The sequence below is a fragment of the Gracilinanus agilis genome, chromosome 4 (assembly GCF_016433145.1).
Source record: "Gracilinanus agilis isolate LMUSP501 chromosome 4, AgileGrace, whole genome shotgun sequence".
Lineage (NCBI taxonomy): Eukaryota > Metazoa > Chordata > Mammalia > Didelphimorphia > Didelphidae > Gracilinanus > Gracilinanus agilis.
In genome coordinates, this window is record NC_058133.1 from 153356525 (window position 1) to 153375888 (window position 19364).

The 19364-nt window shown below is 34.5% G+C and overlaps 1 protein-coding gene across 1 annotated transcript in view; it reads right to left on the minus strand.

The window, feature by feature from the left end:
- The window catches only part of SLC35F3 (solute carrier family 35 member F3), a 503654-nt gene that overhangs the window by 169325 nt on the left and 314965 nt on the right, over nucleotides 1-19364 (minus strand). The window lies entirely within an intron of this gene.

The window sequence follows — 19364 nt, forward strand, 5'->3', positions numbered from 1 at the left end:
CACCTTTCTCTCTCTCTCTCTCTCTCTCTCTCTCTCTCTCTCTCTCTCTCTCTCTCTCTCTCTCTCTCTCTCTTTCTCTCTCTTTCTCTCTCTCTCTCCCCTCTTCTCTCCTCTCTCTTCCTCCCTTTCTTCTTTCCTTTCTCTCCTCTTCTCTTTCTCCTGTCCTCTCTCCTCTCCCCTCTTTCCTCTCTGCCGTCCCTCCGCTGCCTGTTTTGGATACCCTGACACTGTTCTCGCTGCAGCAACAACGGCACAGCAGCTCCTCCTTGGGCTCTCACACACGTACACACTCACACTCACACAATCTTCTACTTTAAGGTTGCTGGAAACCACAACGTCACAGGCAGATTCACTCCTTACTCCAACCCCACAGCTTCACCTGCTCCACCCCAGGCATTTAGGATCAAAGCTCCCTCCAGCCCAGTGACCCCGAGGCTCTGGGTTTTGTGGATGGAGGAGGAAGCAACCTTACAGGGGCGGGAGCGTTCCCCACCCCACCCCTGCCTCCATCTCGGTACACCAGAGTGGCATCTTCTCAAGAGCTCCCAGACTAATTTTCAAAGGGGATCAGTTCACCAATGTGGGGATGGGGCGGTGGATACCCACGATTTAAAATATTTAAGCCAGGGGTCTGCTCCTGCTGATAGACAGATAAACAGAGATTTAACTTAGAATTGGCATTGTGAGCAATACTTTAAGCAAATTCCTGAAATCATATCTCACTGGGGGAAATACAAAGGAAATGAACATACAGGCTTACAGGACCTTCTTTAGCACCAAGGGTGGCATAATTTCTTATTTGGTATAAAGTTCTCTTTCAGAAAGGCAAGAGAAATGAGAAATGCTAGAAGCTGGGAGATCAGAGAAGCAGAGAGAATGTCTGAGTTGAAACTGCCTCTGCTTTCCTAAGTCCTTCCCAAGGAATGAGGTTCTCCTTGTGGAGCCTACTCAGGTCTTAGTTTCTAGTTACAATTGTTTGCCAAGGGGTAAGAGAGATTTTGGGCTTTTGTGGTGCAGACACTGTGACCAAATACATCCATTCAGAGGTCTTCAAGCTGTTAGCCAATGAAGATTTATAGGCTCTTAGGCGCTGTGGTGGATAGACGGTGGGACTTGGAGTCAAGAAGTCCTGCCTCAGACACTTACTAGCTGTGTGACCTTTAGGAAATCACATAACCCCTCTGTGTCTCGGTTTCCTTATCTGTAAAATGGAGATGAAATAACAACCAGAGTTGTTGTGAGGAACAAATGAGTTCAACTGAATACTTTAAAGCACTATATAAATGCTAGCTATTCTAGGTCTATAGAACCAAAGTCATAAAAAAAAAAGGAAAAGGGCATATTTGTATAATAGTATTTATTGGACCTCTTTTTGTGGTGGCAGAGAATTGGAAATTGAGAGGTTGCCTCTTAATTGGAGAATGGCTGAAACAATTATGAATGTGATAGTGCTATAAGAAATGAGGAGCAAGATGATTTCGGGAAAACCTAGAAAGACTTACATGAACTTATGCAAAATGAAATGAACAGAATCAGAACATTGTATGCAGCAACAGCAATATTTTTTGAAGAACAACTGTGAATAATCTAGTCATTCTCAGCAATATAGCGATCCAAGACAATCCCAGAGACTCCTGACAAAAAAATGCCATCTGCTTCCAGAGAAAGAACTGATGGAGTCTGAATCAGACCAAAACATTTAATATCTCACTTTATTTTTCTTCTTTTTTGTATGAGATCTCTTCTACAAATTGGCTCATATGGAAAAATGTTTTACATGATTGCACATGTAAAATCAATATCAGTTTGCTTATTGTCTCAGGGAGGGAGGAAGAGAGAGGGAAAAGAAGGAGAACATTTGGAACTCAAAATCTAAAAAAATGTACTTTAATGAAATTATAAATTAAAAAAATAAATGCTAGCTATTAGTAAATGCCAGTGACTTTATTATTATATCACTATCCAAAGACAAGGACTGTGTACTAAGATTAACATTAGTACATGTATACAGGGTGTCCCAAAAGTCATAGTAAAGTTGAAAACTCTCAAAGCTTAAAACTGTGAAGTCCAACTTGAGTCAACTGGACTCACTTTTAAGGTGTTAAAGCTTAAACCTGCCCCAATATTCCTGGAATACTCAAGTTGCACAGTGCTTTGCTATCACCCCAGCATGTTAGAAGAAGAGTAGGAGATGCTTATGTGGTCCATGTTCTCCAAGTGTTGTTCCATTCAATCTTATGTCTAGGGAGGCTGTAGAAAGCTTAGGCATTTGGGAACCTATTATAAAGACGCAGTTCCTGGCTATGAAGTTTGACCAAGGTCAGGAAGTGAGGACTCTGACAGAGGCAGGAATGGGACTTTATATTTTGTCCCCAAAAGCTTTACTGTTTTTCTGAGTCTTTCATTTCAGGACCTAAAGGAACAATCTTTTACCAAAAGAAGATGCTTTTCAGGCCTTCTTTCCACTCAGAGCCTCCAAACTATTCCTTCCTGAAATCTAGTATAGACTGTACCCAAAATTCACTTGAAGTTTTGTTTTGCCTTACAATTTCCATAGCTACGCTACTTAGCATGTGCCAGCATTTCCATTAAAACCATTCAGGATTTTTAACTTGGTTGTCCTTGAAGTATGTTTCAATTCAATTCTAACCCAAATCGCTAATGTATATGTGTATGTGTATGTGTATGTGTGTGTGTGTGTTGTGTGTATAAACATATTGAAATGACAAATCATTTTTTTCTAAAAAGGGGTCATGTTTTCAGGTTGGCCATGTAAGTTTTTTTTAATTCCAAGAACATAAAAACAGCTTTTCATTTTCATTCAATATGGCTGTCAAGCTATTTTCTTTTCTTTAAAAATTAAATCCAAAGAAAAAAATTAAATAAAAATAAACTTTGTATCAAATGCATGGAAACTTTTTAATGGGATCATTTTATTTCCAATTATAATTAATATAATTATTTATTCAATATTTAATAATACTATTTAATCTAACATAATAATACATATGTATTTTATTGCTGAATAAATTTCTCTTTGCATACTTCCTTCTCCCCTTCTCCTTGGAGTATGACATTTCTAATGTTTTTTGACTAAAAAGTCTAATGACTTTTTCTCCACAACAAGATATATTCCTTGAGTATGGTATGGTGTACAGGACACTGCATTAAATAATAGGCAATTAGGTTGCCAATCTTCCCCTCTACTTACCTGATCTCATCAGCATGAATACTTTGAGCAGATAGCAACTTCTTCATGCCTTTCCACTGTATGTGATTCTCACCCACTTCTTTCTATAAATTCTGTACAGAGTATCTACCAGATGTATTGGTCCTTTTCATGAAGTGTGGGCAACAGTGAGACACTGGGGCTGTCCATCTCTTATTCCTCATTCTTGTTACATAACTAGTTCACCCTTTCTGTTCACACACGTCCTTGATTATATAAGTGATTACTTCTAATAAACAAAGAATGTTATGTATCTCTGTTTTGTGATATTTATGTGCCTTCCTTTTGCTTCTGGTTCTGTGAAAAGAGAGCCAACTGGATACAGAATCCAAAGATGTGGGTTCAGATCCAGCCTTTGCTATGTGTGGGACTTTTTGGAGGTCATTGACCTCCAGATGACCTTGACCTCTAGGAGGCTTGACTTCTTCATCTGGGAGATGAGGATTGGATGAAATGATCTCTAAGGTCCCATCCAGCTGTAAATGAACAGCTAGGTAACACGAGAAATAGAGCATTGGACCGAGAGTGAGGAGGTCCAGAATTCAAAGGCAACCTCAGAAACTAATTCGCTCTGTGGCTGTGGATAAGACACCTGTTGCTTCAGTTCCCTCAACTGTAAAATGGGAATAATAATAGCACCATCCTCCCAGGATTGTTGGGAGGATCAAATGAGATAATATTTATAAAATACTTAGCACCATGCCTATAACATTTTAATAAATGCTTATTTCCTGCCTTAAATCTTATGATCCATTATAGTGACAGGGAAGCTACTACTGATCTAATGTCCCCTCCTAAAATTTGAGTATTTTCCTCCATTGTATATATCAAGCCATTTATATCCTATTATCTGGATCCTATTGTGACAGGTTCATTAAGCATCTATACTTACTAGATAATTAGCCAGGGTAAGAGATGCAGTTGGAGACCATGGAACAATTTTTTTTTAAATTTCATGGAGGAAACTAACTTACCCATTTAGGGTTTGAACTCATATTCTTGACCAAAATAGAAAAGCTCACTAACCAACTGAACCAATCAGCTGCAAAGTCCTGGAAAACTGCCAGGCTAGCAGCACTGTAACAACACGCCTGCATGAACACTGTTGGACTGAACGTGAATGGAGATGAGAAGACAGCAGGGTACTCGAAGAGATGGTAAGCTGAAACCATGCAGCTATAGGGAAGATGGATTGTAGGAATGCTTTTGAGCACTCTGTGACACAGTTTCAACTACTATCACACAAGGGTAGGCAGCTGGGAAACTGTACCAGGCAGAGAAACCAGGCTTGCTTGCAGCAGCACTTAGGTAGGGTGGAAAATTTTAAGCCAGTCTCTCGAGAACATGCTACTTTCAAGGAAAACTTGACACAGTGCTTAAAAATTCTGCCTGTTTAATACAGTTTCTTAAGTATCACAGACAGTATCACACTTTTAAAATAGTCAACACGAATAGAAAACAAAAGGCAGCTTTGTGGGGATATAGCATCAAGCAAGATTGATGATCCCACTGTGATACATTAAACTACAATTATACCCCCAGATGGTAACCATTGGGTTTAATTTCATGCTTCTAAACTAACAACAATCTACTACCTACAAAGAATTACTAAGAGAAAATATTTCAGAGAAGCTTAGGGATTACAAATAATAACAATGTAATTATTTTTAAATTTTTGTTTGTTACATAAAAAGTTCCCAGGTATCTCCCTCCTTCCCTGGAGGCGGACATACATAAGTTATTCTTCAAACAATATTTCTGTTGCTGTATATGCTGTCCTGTTGGTTCTGATTATTTCCCTCTTCCTAATTTCCTGTAAGTCCTTCCATTAAAAACAAACAAGTAAATAAACTTATCTTTTTAGAGGTGACACTAAATCCAAGGTAGAAGGACAGTAAGGGCTAGGCAATTGGTGTTAAGTGACTTAAACCCAGATCCTCTAGCCTTGGCTCTCTATCCACTGAGGCACCTATCTACCTCCTACCTTTTCCATGTTTTTTTTTTTAAAAAAAACTAACCTGCTCATCATTTCTTATGGCACAGTAGCATTTCATCACACTAATTTGCCACAGCTTGTTTATATTATATATAATTATGAAAATAAGCTTTCTTCAAACAATAGGTTGAATACCCAAACCAATGAAGAGAAGCAGTAGACTGTATCATCAAATAGAGGCCATATCTGATACCTTGGAGTGAAAAACAAACAGACATGAAAAAATATAATTTCAATGCTTTTAGATAGGAAAGGGAAGGGGGAACATCACTATTTTGTTGATAAAGATTCAGAAGCTGGGATACAGGAAGCTAAATGATAAGTTAGGGAAGAATAGTGATAGAGAAGGAAAGAAGATACTTATTTCTAGTCCTATGCTCCCTTTCACCTACTGGGTCACATGTCTTATAAGCTTCTTTTCCCAGGTTTACCATTAAATGAATATAAAACATGGAGCCACTAATTTGACAATACTGTCATGATTTTCTTGTATGCACAAAGACTGGGTTTGATCTTCACCTTAGGCAATTTGTTTTGTGGAATTTTTCAAGTTAAAAAATATGGGAGTGCCATTGGGCTACTGAAGAAAGATAACTGTATTTTAGGTGAAAAGGTCCAAGTTCTAGGTTCTAATCCTATCTCTGCTATTCATTAGGAAGATGAGCTTTTTCATGCTAAGCACTGGGGATACAAATAAATGCTTCCTGAGCGAATAGTTAATTGGTCTATAAAATGGGAGTTAGACTAGAAGATTTCCAAACTCTCCTTCAGCTCTGATATTCAGTGACTTTGTGAATATGAAGATATAAAAGGCAATATGTAATGATCACAAAGAAAAGCTGAGGGTTTTTGTACAAACAAAACCAATGCAATCAAAATTAGAAGGGAAGTATCAAATTGGGGGAAAAATCTTTATAACAAAAACCTCTGACAAAGGTCTAATTACTCAAATTTATAAGGAGCTAAATCAATTGTACAAAAAAGCAAGCCATTCTCCAAATGATAAATGGGCAAGTGACATGAGCAGGCAATTTTCAGATAAAGAAATCAAAACTATCAATAGGCACATGAAAAAGTGTTCTAAATCTCATAATTAGAGAAATGCAAATCAAAACAACTCTGAGGTACCACCTCACACCTAGCAGATTGGATAACATGACAGCAAAGGAAAGTGACAAATGGTGGAGGGGATGTGGCAAAATTGGGACATTCATGCATTGCTGGTGGAGTTATGAATTGATCCAACCATTCTGGATGGCAATTTGGAACTATTCCCAAAGGGTTTTAAAAGACTGTTCTGCCCTTTGATCCAGCCATACCACCGCTGGGTTTATATCCCAAAGAGATCATAAGGAAAAAGACTTGTACAAAAATATTTGTAGCCACGCTCTTTATCGTGGCAAAAAATTAGAAAATGAGGGGATGTCTTTTGATTGGGGAATGGCTGAACAAATTGTGGTATCTTTTGGTGATGGAATACTATTGTGCTCAAAGGAATAATAAACTGGAGGAATTCCATGTGAACTGGAAAGACCTCCAGGAATTGATGCAGAATGAAAGGAGCAGAACCAGGAGAACATTGTACATAGAGACGGATATACTGTGGCATAATCAAATGTAAAGGACTTCTCTACTAGCAGCAATGCAATGATTCAAGAAAATACTGAGGGACTTATGAGAAAGAACACTATCCACACCCAGAGAAAGAACTGTGGGAGTAGAAACAGAAGAAAAAATAACTGCTTGATCACATGGGTTAATTGGGATATGATTGGGGATACTGACTCTAAATGATCACCCTATGCAAATATCAATAATATGGAAATGGGTCTTGATCAATGACACATGAAAAACCCAGTGGAATTGCATGCTGGCTATGGGAGGGATTTGGGAGGAGGCAAGAGAAAGAACACGAATTGTAACTATGGAAAAATATTCTAAGTTAAATAAATAAAATTAAATAATAATAATAAAATTAAAAAAGAAAAGCTGAGGGAACATAATACATTGGTGGAACTGCAAACTAATCCAACTTGGAAAGGAAAACAGAACTGAGCCCAGAGTGTTATAAAATTGTAAGTACCCTTAGACTCAGAAATCCCACTGTTGGGTCTGTTTTCAAGATCAGGGAAAAGGAAAAGAACCTATATGATAAAAAATATTTATAGCAGCTTTATTTGTAGTGTCAAAGCACTAGAAATCAAGGGGTTATTTTCAATTAGGGAATGGATGAACATGGTCTATGATTGTGATGTGTTACTATTGCACCATAAGAAATAATGAGAAGGTTAATTTTTTAAAGGTTTTGGAAAGACCTACATGAAATAATGAACTGTGGAATTAGTAGAACCAAAAAAACATTAGTCACAACTACAGAATTAATATTTGAAGAATAACTTGTGAATGTCAACTTCCAGAGAAAGAACTGATGAATAGATTCAAAAAGACATAATTTATATATGCATTCCCACCCTCACCCCCTAAGTGATGCTTTCTATGGGGCAGGGAGGTTAAGAAAGGGGTGAGATGCAGCATAAATAAGAAAAAAATAAATTAATAACAATAAAAAAGAAAAGTTGACTGTAACTAATTCTTGAATGTTCCTTACTCCCTTGGCTCTCTTGGTTCTCCCTTGGTTCTCATACTACCCATCTGACTACTCAGGCTTTGTTAGATCATTATCCCTTAATTATGGGTGTTTCCTAAGGTCCTGTCCTGGATCCTCTTTTCTTCTTTTTCTTTACACCCATCTCTCTTACTAAACTCCCAAGGATTCAATTATCTTCTCTATATAGGTAACTCCAAAATCTATATATTCAACTTTAATATCTCCTCTGAGTGGACATCTCTATCTATATTTCCCATAGGCAACCAGAACTCAACATTTGTAAAAATAGAACTCAGTGCTTAAACTATGAAACCAAAAGTCTTGGTTTTCTTTCAATTCAATTCAGTTCTCTATAAAATATGTGTCATCTAAATGTATAAATGTGGCTCCCAAACAGCATGGAAAGATATCTCTGAAGTTTGATTACCTCTAAGAGAGATTGGGATTTCTGACAGGAAAGGAACAGGACACCTGAGTCTTGACTCTTCCTCTGAAAGTCATTTGATCTCACTGAGCCTCAGTTTTCTCATTATAAATTGGGGTGGGGGATGTGCAAACTACATAATTTATTTGGTCCCTTTTACTTTTTAAAGATTTCAGTTTCAGTTGAGAAGAAGGAGTAGAATTCAGATTTAAGAATGCCTCAGGCCTAAATAACTGAGAGAAGTAGACATATGAATTATGAACTACATTAATAACATTCCCTAAAATAAAATTAATGTATTAATAATAATCAAAATTACTGACATATACATAATGCTTTAAGATTTGCAATGTGCTTTGCATACATTATCTTATACTCTCTTCCCTAAAATTTGAAATGCTGCCTCAGATGCTTATTATCTATGTGACTGCTCCTGAGGTCTCAGTTTCCTCATCTGTAAAATGTTTGAGTTGTACTAGATGACATCTATGTTAAATAGAAGACGTCTCCCAGTTCTTCATTTATGATCATCTTGCCCTAATAGAAATTTCCCCTTAAGATACTGCATGTTATTTCCTTTCTTTGAGAGCTTCCCTTTTCCCACCTGCTTCCTCAGTGAGCACTTATTTCCTCCTTAAAGTCTAATTCTGCTCCTTCTGTTCAACTGAGACTATTCCATTAAATGTCAACGATGACTTCCTAATTTCCAAATTCAATAGTTTTTTCTCAGTCTTTCTTTATTTATATTTTTACTTCTCCAGGTCATTTGAAACTGCTGATTTCCCCCTCTTTCTTAAGATCCTCTCTTCTAACTTTTAGGATGGCAGTCCATCCTAATTTTCAACTTCTCCATCTCTTTTGATAGCAAATGTTCCTTCTTCAACTTAAATGTTGGAGTTCCTTAAGTCTTACTCTTTAGACTCCTTCTCTTTTTTCTGTTATTTTCCCTAGAGAAACCATGTACTCTCATGGTTTTGACAATTACTTTTATGTGAATTAATCTCAAATCCACTTTCTTGTTCTGATATTGTATTCTGCATTTCAAGATGCTGGACTTTCCACTTGTATATGCCTCTATTACTTGGAGTCTGGCACTTCTAAAAGTGAAGAAAATAAATGTTGGTGATATGATTTTTAATTTTAAGCCCCTGTTTCTATTGACTAATAATAAAATACACATGATATATCAAAGCTAAAAGTAACACCACCCCAGAACCTATATCACTAAACATTGCTGTTATCAAACAGAGGTTTTCTACATTTCTGACTCATCTATGAGGCTGCCCGAATACTTAGCTTTAATTGTTGACAAGTATCATTTCCCAATATTCTTCCTAACTACTTAAAAATTAAGGATATAGCTGTTACCTCAATATTCTTTTCTAATCTTAGAGAAGTCTCCTACTCTGGAGTCAAGACAGATGGTTTTAAATTTCTCTCAGGAAATGCCTACTGGTTAGACCTCTCACCTTTTGCATGCTTACCCTTTATGGTTTTTCCAAAGGACACCTCAAATGGAAATAAAAATTGTCTTTGTGTAACAGAATTTACATTCCAGGAGTTTTCTCTCTATTCTACAATTTGGGCCCTGGCTAGTCTTATGTTACGTCTTTACATTAAATTTCTTAAAGGTGGTTGCCTACCTTAAAAACAAAATCAGAAAAATCTAGCTAGATAGATCAATGAGAACAATGGGTATTTAATTTTTTATCATGGTATATTAGATATTCAAAGTATATATCAAAGTAAATAGGTAAGTCTTACTATAAAGAACCAAGCTGAGAAAATATAGAAGTCAGTTACCCTTCTTAATATACCTAATTTTCAGGATTAAGGGAAGAAAGAGATTAGAGATCATATAGCCCAACTCCTCTCATTTTACTGTTTAGAAAAATGAGGGCTGGGCACATGAACAGATTTGCCCAACTGGCACACAGGTAGTGAGTAGAACAGAGCTAAAAATTCAGCTCTTTTGTCAGCAAATCTGATGTTCTATCCAGCCTTCCCAGGTCCCATTAAAACAAACAAACAAACAAACAAACAAACAAACAAACAAACAAACAAACAAACAAACACAGAGAAGTACTTCAGAATAAACTCTCATCTTCCCATCTCAATGAGACATGCTATTGCAGTTTTGCTGTACCTCCAGACCTAACCTTTTTGCTACCATTATTCATGTCCATAAGTCTCTGGAGCAATCAGTTCATTTATTTCTGGTGCTCTTGTCCTAGAGCCCTAACCCAGCTGATTGGTGACTAGTGTAAACTAGATTGATAAGGACATTTATCTACTATTTGTCCTAGAACTGGACCACACTTCACCTGTTCATCTTATCTAGCTATCCAGCCATCTACCTTGAACGTTTTATCTGTCTGCCATAGCTACCTTGCCTCTCTCCATCTGAGTCAGTACCCTTAATACCAGACTTTGACCATCTCTAGCTTCTGACACATTAATCAAATCAGAAATATCATTATTTCGGGATTTTGTGTGTTAAATGATTCCCCTATGCATCAATTGCCATCCCTGTGACTCCCAGGATCAAAGCTATCTTCCTTGGCTACTACACTCCAAATGTGTTTTCTTACCCTCTAAGAATGTGAGCCCTTTTAGGGCCAGGACCATCTTTTTAAAAAATTGTATCTCTAGCTGTTAGTACAATGTTTGGAATAGGCCAAGAAAGCACCTAAAAATACTTTTCATTCATTCACAAGGGCAGACCTTACCCGAAAGTGTTAATGCTAATATCTTGCTGTAAAAAGGATGGGTCACTGTGATAGGTTTTCACTTTATGATCTTTTTTATAGGGGAATAGGCTAAGGATCACTTGGTGCCATCACATATATAGTCATTAGGCTCATAGTCTTCAAAGAAACTATTAATATAATTCATGTCAAAAGAGGATTGAGGTGACTAAGTTCATGGTCACCAAATCAATTTTTCATGTTTTCTATAAATTATCCTGCAACTTTTATAAGGTGACCTAAAGCCAAAAAGCTTAGAAATTTTATGTTGGCATCAATTCTGATAATACTTTATTACTCATCATGAATTCCTTTTAATTTCTGCCTTCATGGTTTAGTTGTGGTTAGAGAATAGACATAGATATTTAATTAATACTCCATGACATACAAAATTAGATTATGATGAATGGGAGGGTTTGCCTTCTTAGCATTATATTCTGCAACAAAAAATGAGATCAACTAAAGAAAATAAATAACAGAAAGCACACAATGCATTGTAGGAATAGATAAAAGTGAAATGAAGAAACCCTAGGGGTCAAATCTTTAGGACTATAAGTTCAATGTCAGTCATTAGTGGAAGCCTACTGATATGATAATGCCATCTTATTCTGCATTAAGAGAGGCAAAGTACCAAGACCTAAGATGATGAGGATAATCCCACTGTAAATTGTACTTCTTATATCATGGATAATGGGACAAGCTGGAGAGGAGAAAGTCATAGTGTTTAGGAATGTACCATATGAGTTTGGGATAACAAATCATTGCTTGGAAAAAACAATGTGATACCTGGAAACTAGTTTGGCAGAAACTAGGTATAGACCAATATCTTAAACCCTTTACTAAAATAAGATCAAAATGGATACATGATCTAGACATAAAAGAAGATACCAATAGTAACTTAGAAGATCAGGGAACACACCTATCAGATTTATGAATAGGAGAGGAATTTATGAGTCAATAAGAGATGGAGAGCATTGTGAAATGTTAAATGGATAATTTTGAATATGTTAAACTGAAAAGTTTTTGTACTAATAAAATAAATGTTGCCAAGATTAGATGGAAAACAGAAAACTGGGAAATTTTTATTGTTAGGCCCTCATATAGAAGTCTCATATCTAGACTATATAGTGAATTTTGTCAAATTCATAAGGATAAGAGCCATCCCCTCAATGGATAAATGGGCAAAAGATATGGAGAGATAATTTTCAAATGAAGAAATCAAAGCCATATTTAGGAATATGAAGAAATGCTTCCAATCACAACTTATTAGAGAAATGCAAACCAAAAAAAATTCTGAGATATGACCTTAGATCCACTAGACTGGCTAAAATGACTAAAGAGCAAAGTAAAAGCTGTTGGAGGGGATGTGGAAAAATGGGACATTAATGCATTTTTGGTGGAGCTGTGAACTGATCCAACCATTTTGGAGAACAATTTGGATACACTTAGAGAGTTATAAAACTGAGTATACCCTTTGATATTGCTGGGTCTGTTTCCCAAGGAGATTAGGGTAAGAGGAAAAAAACCCATATAATCCAAAATATTCATAGCAGCTCTCTTTGTGGTGGCAAAGAATTGGAAACTGAGAGAATATTCATTAATTAGGGAATGGCTAAACAGTTTATGGTAAATGATTTTGATGAAATATTACTATGCCATAAGAAATGATGAAGAGATTTTTTAAAAACCTAGAAAGAACTATACAAGATAATGAAGAGTGAAATGAGTAGACCTAGGAAAATATTATACACAGCCAGAGAACTAATCCTAGAAGAATAATTGAGATTGTTACCTCCAAAAAGTAAACAGAAAGATAAAACATGAAAAACTTAATTTATATGAACATTTTGGCCTCCATGACAATATTCTATATGATGTGTGGAGGGTGGGGAAGGGTTGGGACCCTAGTGAATGGATCTATTAGGTAGATATGAAGAAAAGTAAGTTAAACATAAAGGAGACCTGGAATTTCATTTGTATATCTTCTTTTTCTTTATATATGGAAATACTTGTTTTGTTTGGGTTTGTAAATATTTGGAATAATAATAAGAAAAAAAGAAGAGAAAAATAAAGAATATACTACATGAGGCCTGGCTGAAGGAGTCAGGGATGTTTAACCTGAAGAAGAGATAGCTCAGGAAACACATGATAACTGTTCTCAAGTATGTGAAGGATTATAATTGGGAGGAGGAATTAAATGTATTTTTTGGCCCAAGAGGACAACTAAGATTAGATAGGTGGCAGAGGGCAAACTATAGGTTACATATGCAAAAAAGGTTCCTAAGCACTAAAATTACCCCAAAAGAGAATGTGCTGCTTAAGGAGGTAGTTGTCTCCACATCACTTTGAGCAAAGTCTGGATGATCATTGTTAAGTATGTTGCACAAAAAAGGGTTCCTTTTTTTTTTTAAACCCTTACCTTCCATCTTAGAATCAAAACTATGTATTGGTTCTAAGACAGAAGAGTGGTAAGGGTTAGGTAATGGGGGTTAAGTGACTTACCCATGGTCACACAACCAGGAAGTGTCTGAGGCCAATTTTGAACTTAGGACATCCCATTTCTAGGCCTGGCTCTCAATCCACTGAGCCACCCAGCTGTCCCCTTGAAAAGGGGTTCTTAATCATCATGTGTGTGTCATAGATTGTTTGGGCATTCTGATAAAAGCTATAGACCTCTTCTCAAATACACAGAGTTTTCAAAAGAAACTAACACAATTATCAAAATATTTTTTAAAAGTCCATAGACTGGGGCAGAGTCAAAATGGCAGAGTAAAGGGAAGGACTCCCTTTTCCCTCTAAAAACTTTATTATAACATTTCAAAATGCATTATGGAGCAGCAGAACCAACAAAAAATCAGGGTAATACAATTTTCCATCCCAAGACAACTTAGAAGTTAAGGAGGTAAATAAAACTTTAGAAAAGTTGGATATGATAGACCTCTGGAGAAAACTGAATGGAAATAGAAATGAATTTACCATTTTTATCAGCAGTCCCTGGCATCTTCTCAAAAATCAACCATACAATAGGGCATAAAAACCTCACATCCAAATGTAGACAAGCAGAAATAATAAATGTATACTTTTCAGATTATAATACAATAAAAATCATACTCAACAAAAGGCAGCAGAAAGACCAAATATTAATTGGAAACATCTTCATCTTATTTTGAAGAATGATTGCATAAAAGCACATACAAATCATAGAAACAAATGAAAATGAGGTGACAATATATCAGAATTTATGTGATACAGCTAAAGTGGTACTTAGGGGGAAATTGATATCTATAAATGCTTATATCAATAAAATAGAGTAAGAAAAGATCAATGAATTTGGCATGCAACTAAAAAACTAGAATAGTAAATTAAAAATCCCCAATTAAACATCAGATTGGAAATCTTGACAAGTAAGGAAAATATTAATAAAATTGGAAATAAGAAAGTTTTTGCACTAATAAATGAGACAAGGAATTGGTTTTATGAAAAAAATAAGTCATTGGTTAACTTGATTAAGAAAAGAAAGAAGAAAACCAAATTACCAATATCAAAAAATGAAAAAGGCAAAATCAAAACCGATGAAGAAGACATCAAAACAATTATTGGAAGTTATTTTGTCTAACTACATGCCAATAAATCTGGCAATCTAAGTGAAGCAGGTGAATACTTTCAAGAATATAAACTATCCATATCAGCAAAAGAGGAAATAGAATACTTAACTCCATCAAAGAAAAAAATGAAGAAATCATCAAATAATTCCCTGAGAAAAAGGTCCCAGGTCCAGATAAATTCACAAGTGAATTCTAGCAAAATTCAAAGAACAATTAACTTCAATACTGCACAATTTATTTAGAAAAATAGAGTTAGGGGGAATCTTTCTAAACTCTTTTTTTTATAACACAAATATGTTATTGATACCTAAAGAAGAAAGAGCTAAAACAGAGAAGGAAAACTATAGGCCAGTCTCCCTAATGAACACTGATGTGAAAATTTTAAATAAAATACTAGAAAGGAGATTGCAACATTTCATAAGAATCCTACATCACATTCAGATAGGTTTTATGCTAGGAATGCAGGGATGGTTCAATATTAGAAAAATATTCACATAACTGACTATATCAAGAACAAAACTAATAGAAATCACATGATTATTTCAATAGATGCAGAAAAAGCATTTGACAAAATATAACACCCATTCCTATAAAAAAACATTAGAATAAATGGGACCTTCCTCAAAATGATAAATGAGATTTTTCTAAAACCATCAACAAGTATTATCTAAAATGGGGATGAATTAAAACTCTTTCCCATAAGATCAAGGGTAAGGCAAGGATGCCCATCATCACCACCATTATTTAATATTGTACTACAAATGCTCCATTTGGCAATAAGAGCCAATGAAGAAATGGAAGGAATTAGAATAAGCAATGAAGAAACAAAGTTGTCACTCTGCATATGATATACCTTGTGTATCTTGTATGTATGCCTTGAGAATCAACCAAAAAACTAATAGAAATAATTAACATCTTCAGCAAAGTCATAGGATACAAAATACACCCACATAAATCATCAGAATAAATTCTTCTATTTACCACCAACGAAATTCAATAGCAATAGATAGAAAAGAAAATTATATTTGAAATAACTGTAGACAATATAAAATACCTTGGGATATACCTACCAAAATAAATTCAGCAACTATATGAACACAGTTGCAAAACACTCTTCACACAAATAAAATATCAGACCTAAACAAATCAGAAAAAACAATAATTGCTCATGGATAGGCTGAGTCAAAATAATGAAAATGACAATCCTACCTCTATTAATTTACCTACTCAGTGCCATATCAATCAGAGTAACCAGAAATTATTTAATAGAACTAGAAAAAATGACAGCAAAGTTCATCTAGATAAAAAAGGCTAAAAATATAAAGAGAATTAATGAAAAAATATGAAGGAAGGAGGTCTGACCATACCAAATATCAAAGCATGCTAGAAAATGGTTCATTGAAACCATCTGGCTAAGAAAAAGAGTGGTGGATAAATGGAATAGATTAGGTAATCAACACATGGCAGTTAATATCCATAGTAACTTAGAGCTCAATAAATGTAAAGATTCAAGCTTTTAGGGAAAGAACTCACTATTTTTCAAAAACTGCTGGGAAAACTAGAAGGCAGTATGTCAGAGATATACTGGACGAATATTTCACATAATACACTTGGATAAAGTCAAAAAGGATACTTGATCTGTAAATAAAGGATCACACCTTAAATGAATTAGAAGAACTTGGAAAAGCCTATCTGTCAGATTTATGGATAAGGGAAGAATTTTTACCAAACAAGATATAACAAATATTATGAAAAATGAAATAGATCATTTTTATTTCATTAAATTAAAAATATTTTGTACAAATAAAACCAATGCAACCAAAATTAGAAGGGAAACAAAAAAATTGAAGATTATGGAGAACATTGAATGGAAATAGAAAGGAATTTACTTTTTTTCCTACTGTATAGGGCACCTAAATAAAAAAATGGACCATGCAGTAGGGCATAAATACCTTACAACCAAATGTAGAAAAGGAGGAATATTAAATGCATGTCATATTATAATGAAATAAAAAATTACTTTCGAGAAAAGATTGTGAAAACATAAATGAATTATTTGAATGATGAAAAGTAACCCTAATGAATGAGTAGGTCAAAGTTCAAATAATAGAAATAATCAATAATTTCATTCAAGAGAATGACAATAATGAGACCACATGCCAAAATTTATGGGATGCAGCCCAAACTGTTTTTAAGGGAAAATCCATAAAATCAAGAAATAATATATAAATAAATTGGGCATGCAGTTAAAATACCTAGAATAGAGCAAATTTTATATCTCCTATTAAACATAAAATTGGAAATTCTGAATATCAGAGGAGAAACTAATGAAATCGGAAGTAAGAAAACAATGGAACTGATTAAAACTAAGTTGTTTTTGTTGGAAAAACAATAAAACAGATAAACCATTGGATAATTTGATTGAAGAAAAGAAGAAAACCAACTTACTTTATAAAAAATGAAAAGGGTAAATTCATCACCAATGAAAAGGAAGTTGAAGTAATTATCAGGAGCTTAATCTGATAATCTAAGTGAAATGGATGCACATTTACAAAATTTTTAAACTGCACAGATTAATAGAAGAAATATAATACTTTAATAATCTTATCTTAGAAAAAGAAATTGAATAAACCATTTATAAACTCACTAAGAAAAACTACCCAGGGCCAGATGAATTCAGAAGTGAATTCTACCAAACATTTAAAGAATAATTAATCCCAATAGTATATAAACTATTTGGAAATAGTTGAGAAGAAGCCTTACCAAATTTCTTTTCTAACACAAATATGGTACTGTTACCTAAATCAAGATAAATAAAAACACAGAAAGAAAACTACAGACTAATTTCCATAATGACTATTGGTGCAAAAGTTTAAAAAAAAATCCTAGTAAGGAGACTATAGCAATATGTCACAAAGATCATACATTATAACCAGGTAGGATTTATACTAGAAAGGCAGGGCTGGATCAATATTAGGAAATCTATTCGCATAATTGGTCATATCAATAAAAAAGTAAAAGTCATATGATTTATCTAAGTAGATGCATTAGAAACTTTTGATTTCTATGAAATTTCCATGAAAAACACTAGAAGGAATAGGAATAAGTGGAAAATCCTTAAAATGATGAGCAGTATTTATCTAAAGCCATCAACAAATGTTATCTATAATGGAGCTAAGCTAGAAACTTTTTAAATAAGGTTAGGGGTGAAGCAAAGATATCCATCATCACCACTATTATTTAATATTTTACTAGAAATGTTAGCTATGGCAATAAGAGAAGAAAAAGAAATTGAAGGAATTAGAATCAGTAATAAAGAACCAAAACCATCATTTTGCAGAACATATGATGGTATACTTAGAGAATTAACTAAAAACTAGTTGAAATAATAACATTAACAAAGTTGTAGGATATTAGATAAATCCACATAAATAATAAACATTTCTATACATTACCAACAAAATCCAATAGCAAGAGATAGGAAGATACATTTCATTTAGAACAACTATAGACAATATAAAACACTTGGAGGTCCACTTGCCAAGAGAAACCCAGGAATCATATGTACACAATTACAAAACACTTCACAAAAATTAAGACATATCTGAACAACTGGAACAATATTAATTACTTGTGGGTAGGCCAAAACAACATAATAAAAATGACAATTCTACCTGAACTAATTTACTTATTCATTGCCACACCAATCAAACCACTAAAAATAATTTTATACAGCTAGAAAGAATAATAAAAATGAACTAGAAGAACAAAAGGTCAAGAATATTGAGAATTAATGGAAAAAATGTGATGGAAAGTATCCCACCCATACCAGATTTCAAACTGTATTAACAAGTGGTAATCATCAAAACAATATGGTACTAAGAAACCAAAAATATTGGATACCCAATAATGATCATAGTATCTAGTGCATGATGAATGCAAAGATCCCAGCTTTGGGGACAAGAACTTACTGACAAAAATTGCTAGGAAAACTAGAAAGGAGTTTGGCAGAAACTAGCTATAGATAAATATTTCACACTGTATCCCAAGATTAGATTAGACATAAAGGGTAATATCATAAGCAAATTAGGAGGTCATAGAATAGTTTACCTATCAGATCTATGGATAAGGAAAGAATTTATGATCAAATAAGAAATAGCATTACAGGATGTAAGATGGATAATTTATATTACATTAATTAAAAAAAGGATTTTGAACAAGTAATACCAATACAGCTAAGATAGAAGGAAAACAGAAAATTAGGTAAAAACATTTTTATAGCAAGTTTCTCTGATAAAGTCCTCATTTCTTAAATAGAAAGAGAATTGAGTCAAATTTATAAAATACAACTCATTCCCCAAATGATACATAGTGAAAGGATATGAGGAAGCAGTTATCAGATGAAGAAATCAAAGCCATATATATTCATATTAAAAATACCTTAAATCCCTACTGATTAGAGACAAACAAATCAAAACTCTGAGGTACCACCTCATACCTGTTAGATTAGTCAATATGACAGAAAAGAAAATCACAAATGTTGTAGGGATGTGGAAAAATTAATACACTAATGTATTGTTGTTGGAATTGCAGATTTTTGGAGAGAATTCTGGGATTTATGGAGAGAATTCTGGGAAGATGGCGGCTTAGACAGAGCAAATCTTCAGACCTCTGCACCCTTTCCACACAGAGATAAAAAACAAACTGTTTTTGAGAAGAAAGAAAACCAAATCTAACAACAGGACAGAGCAGGGG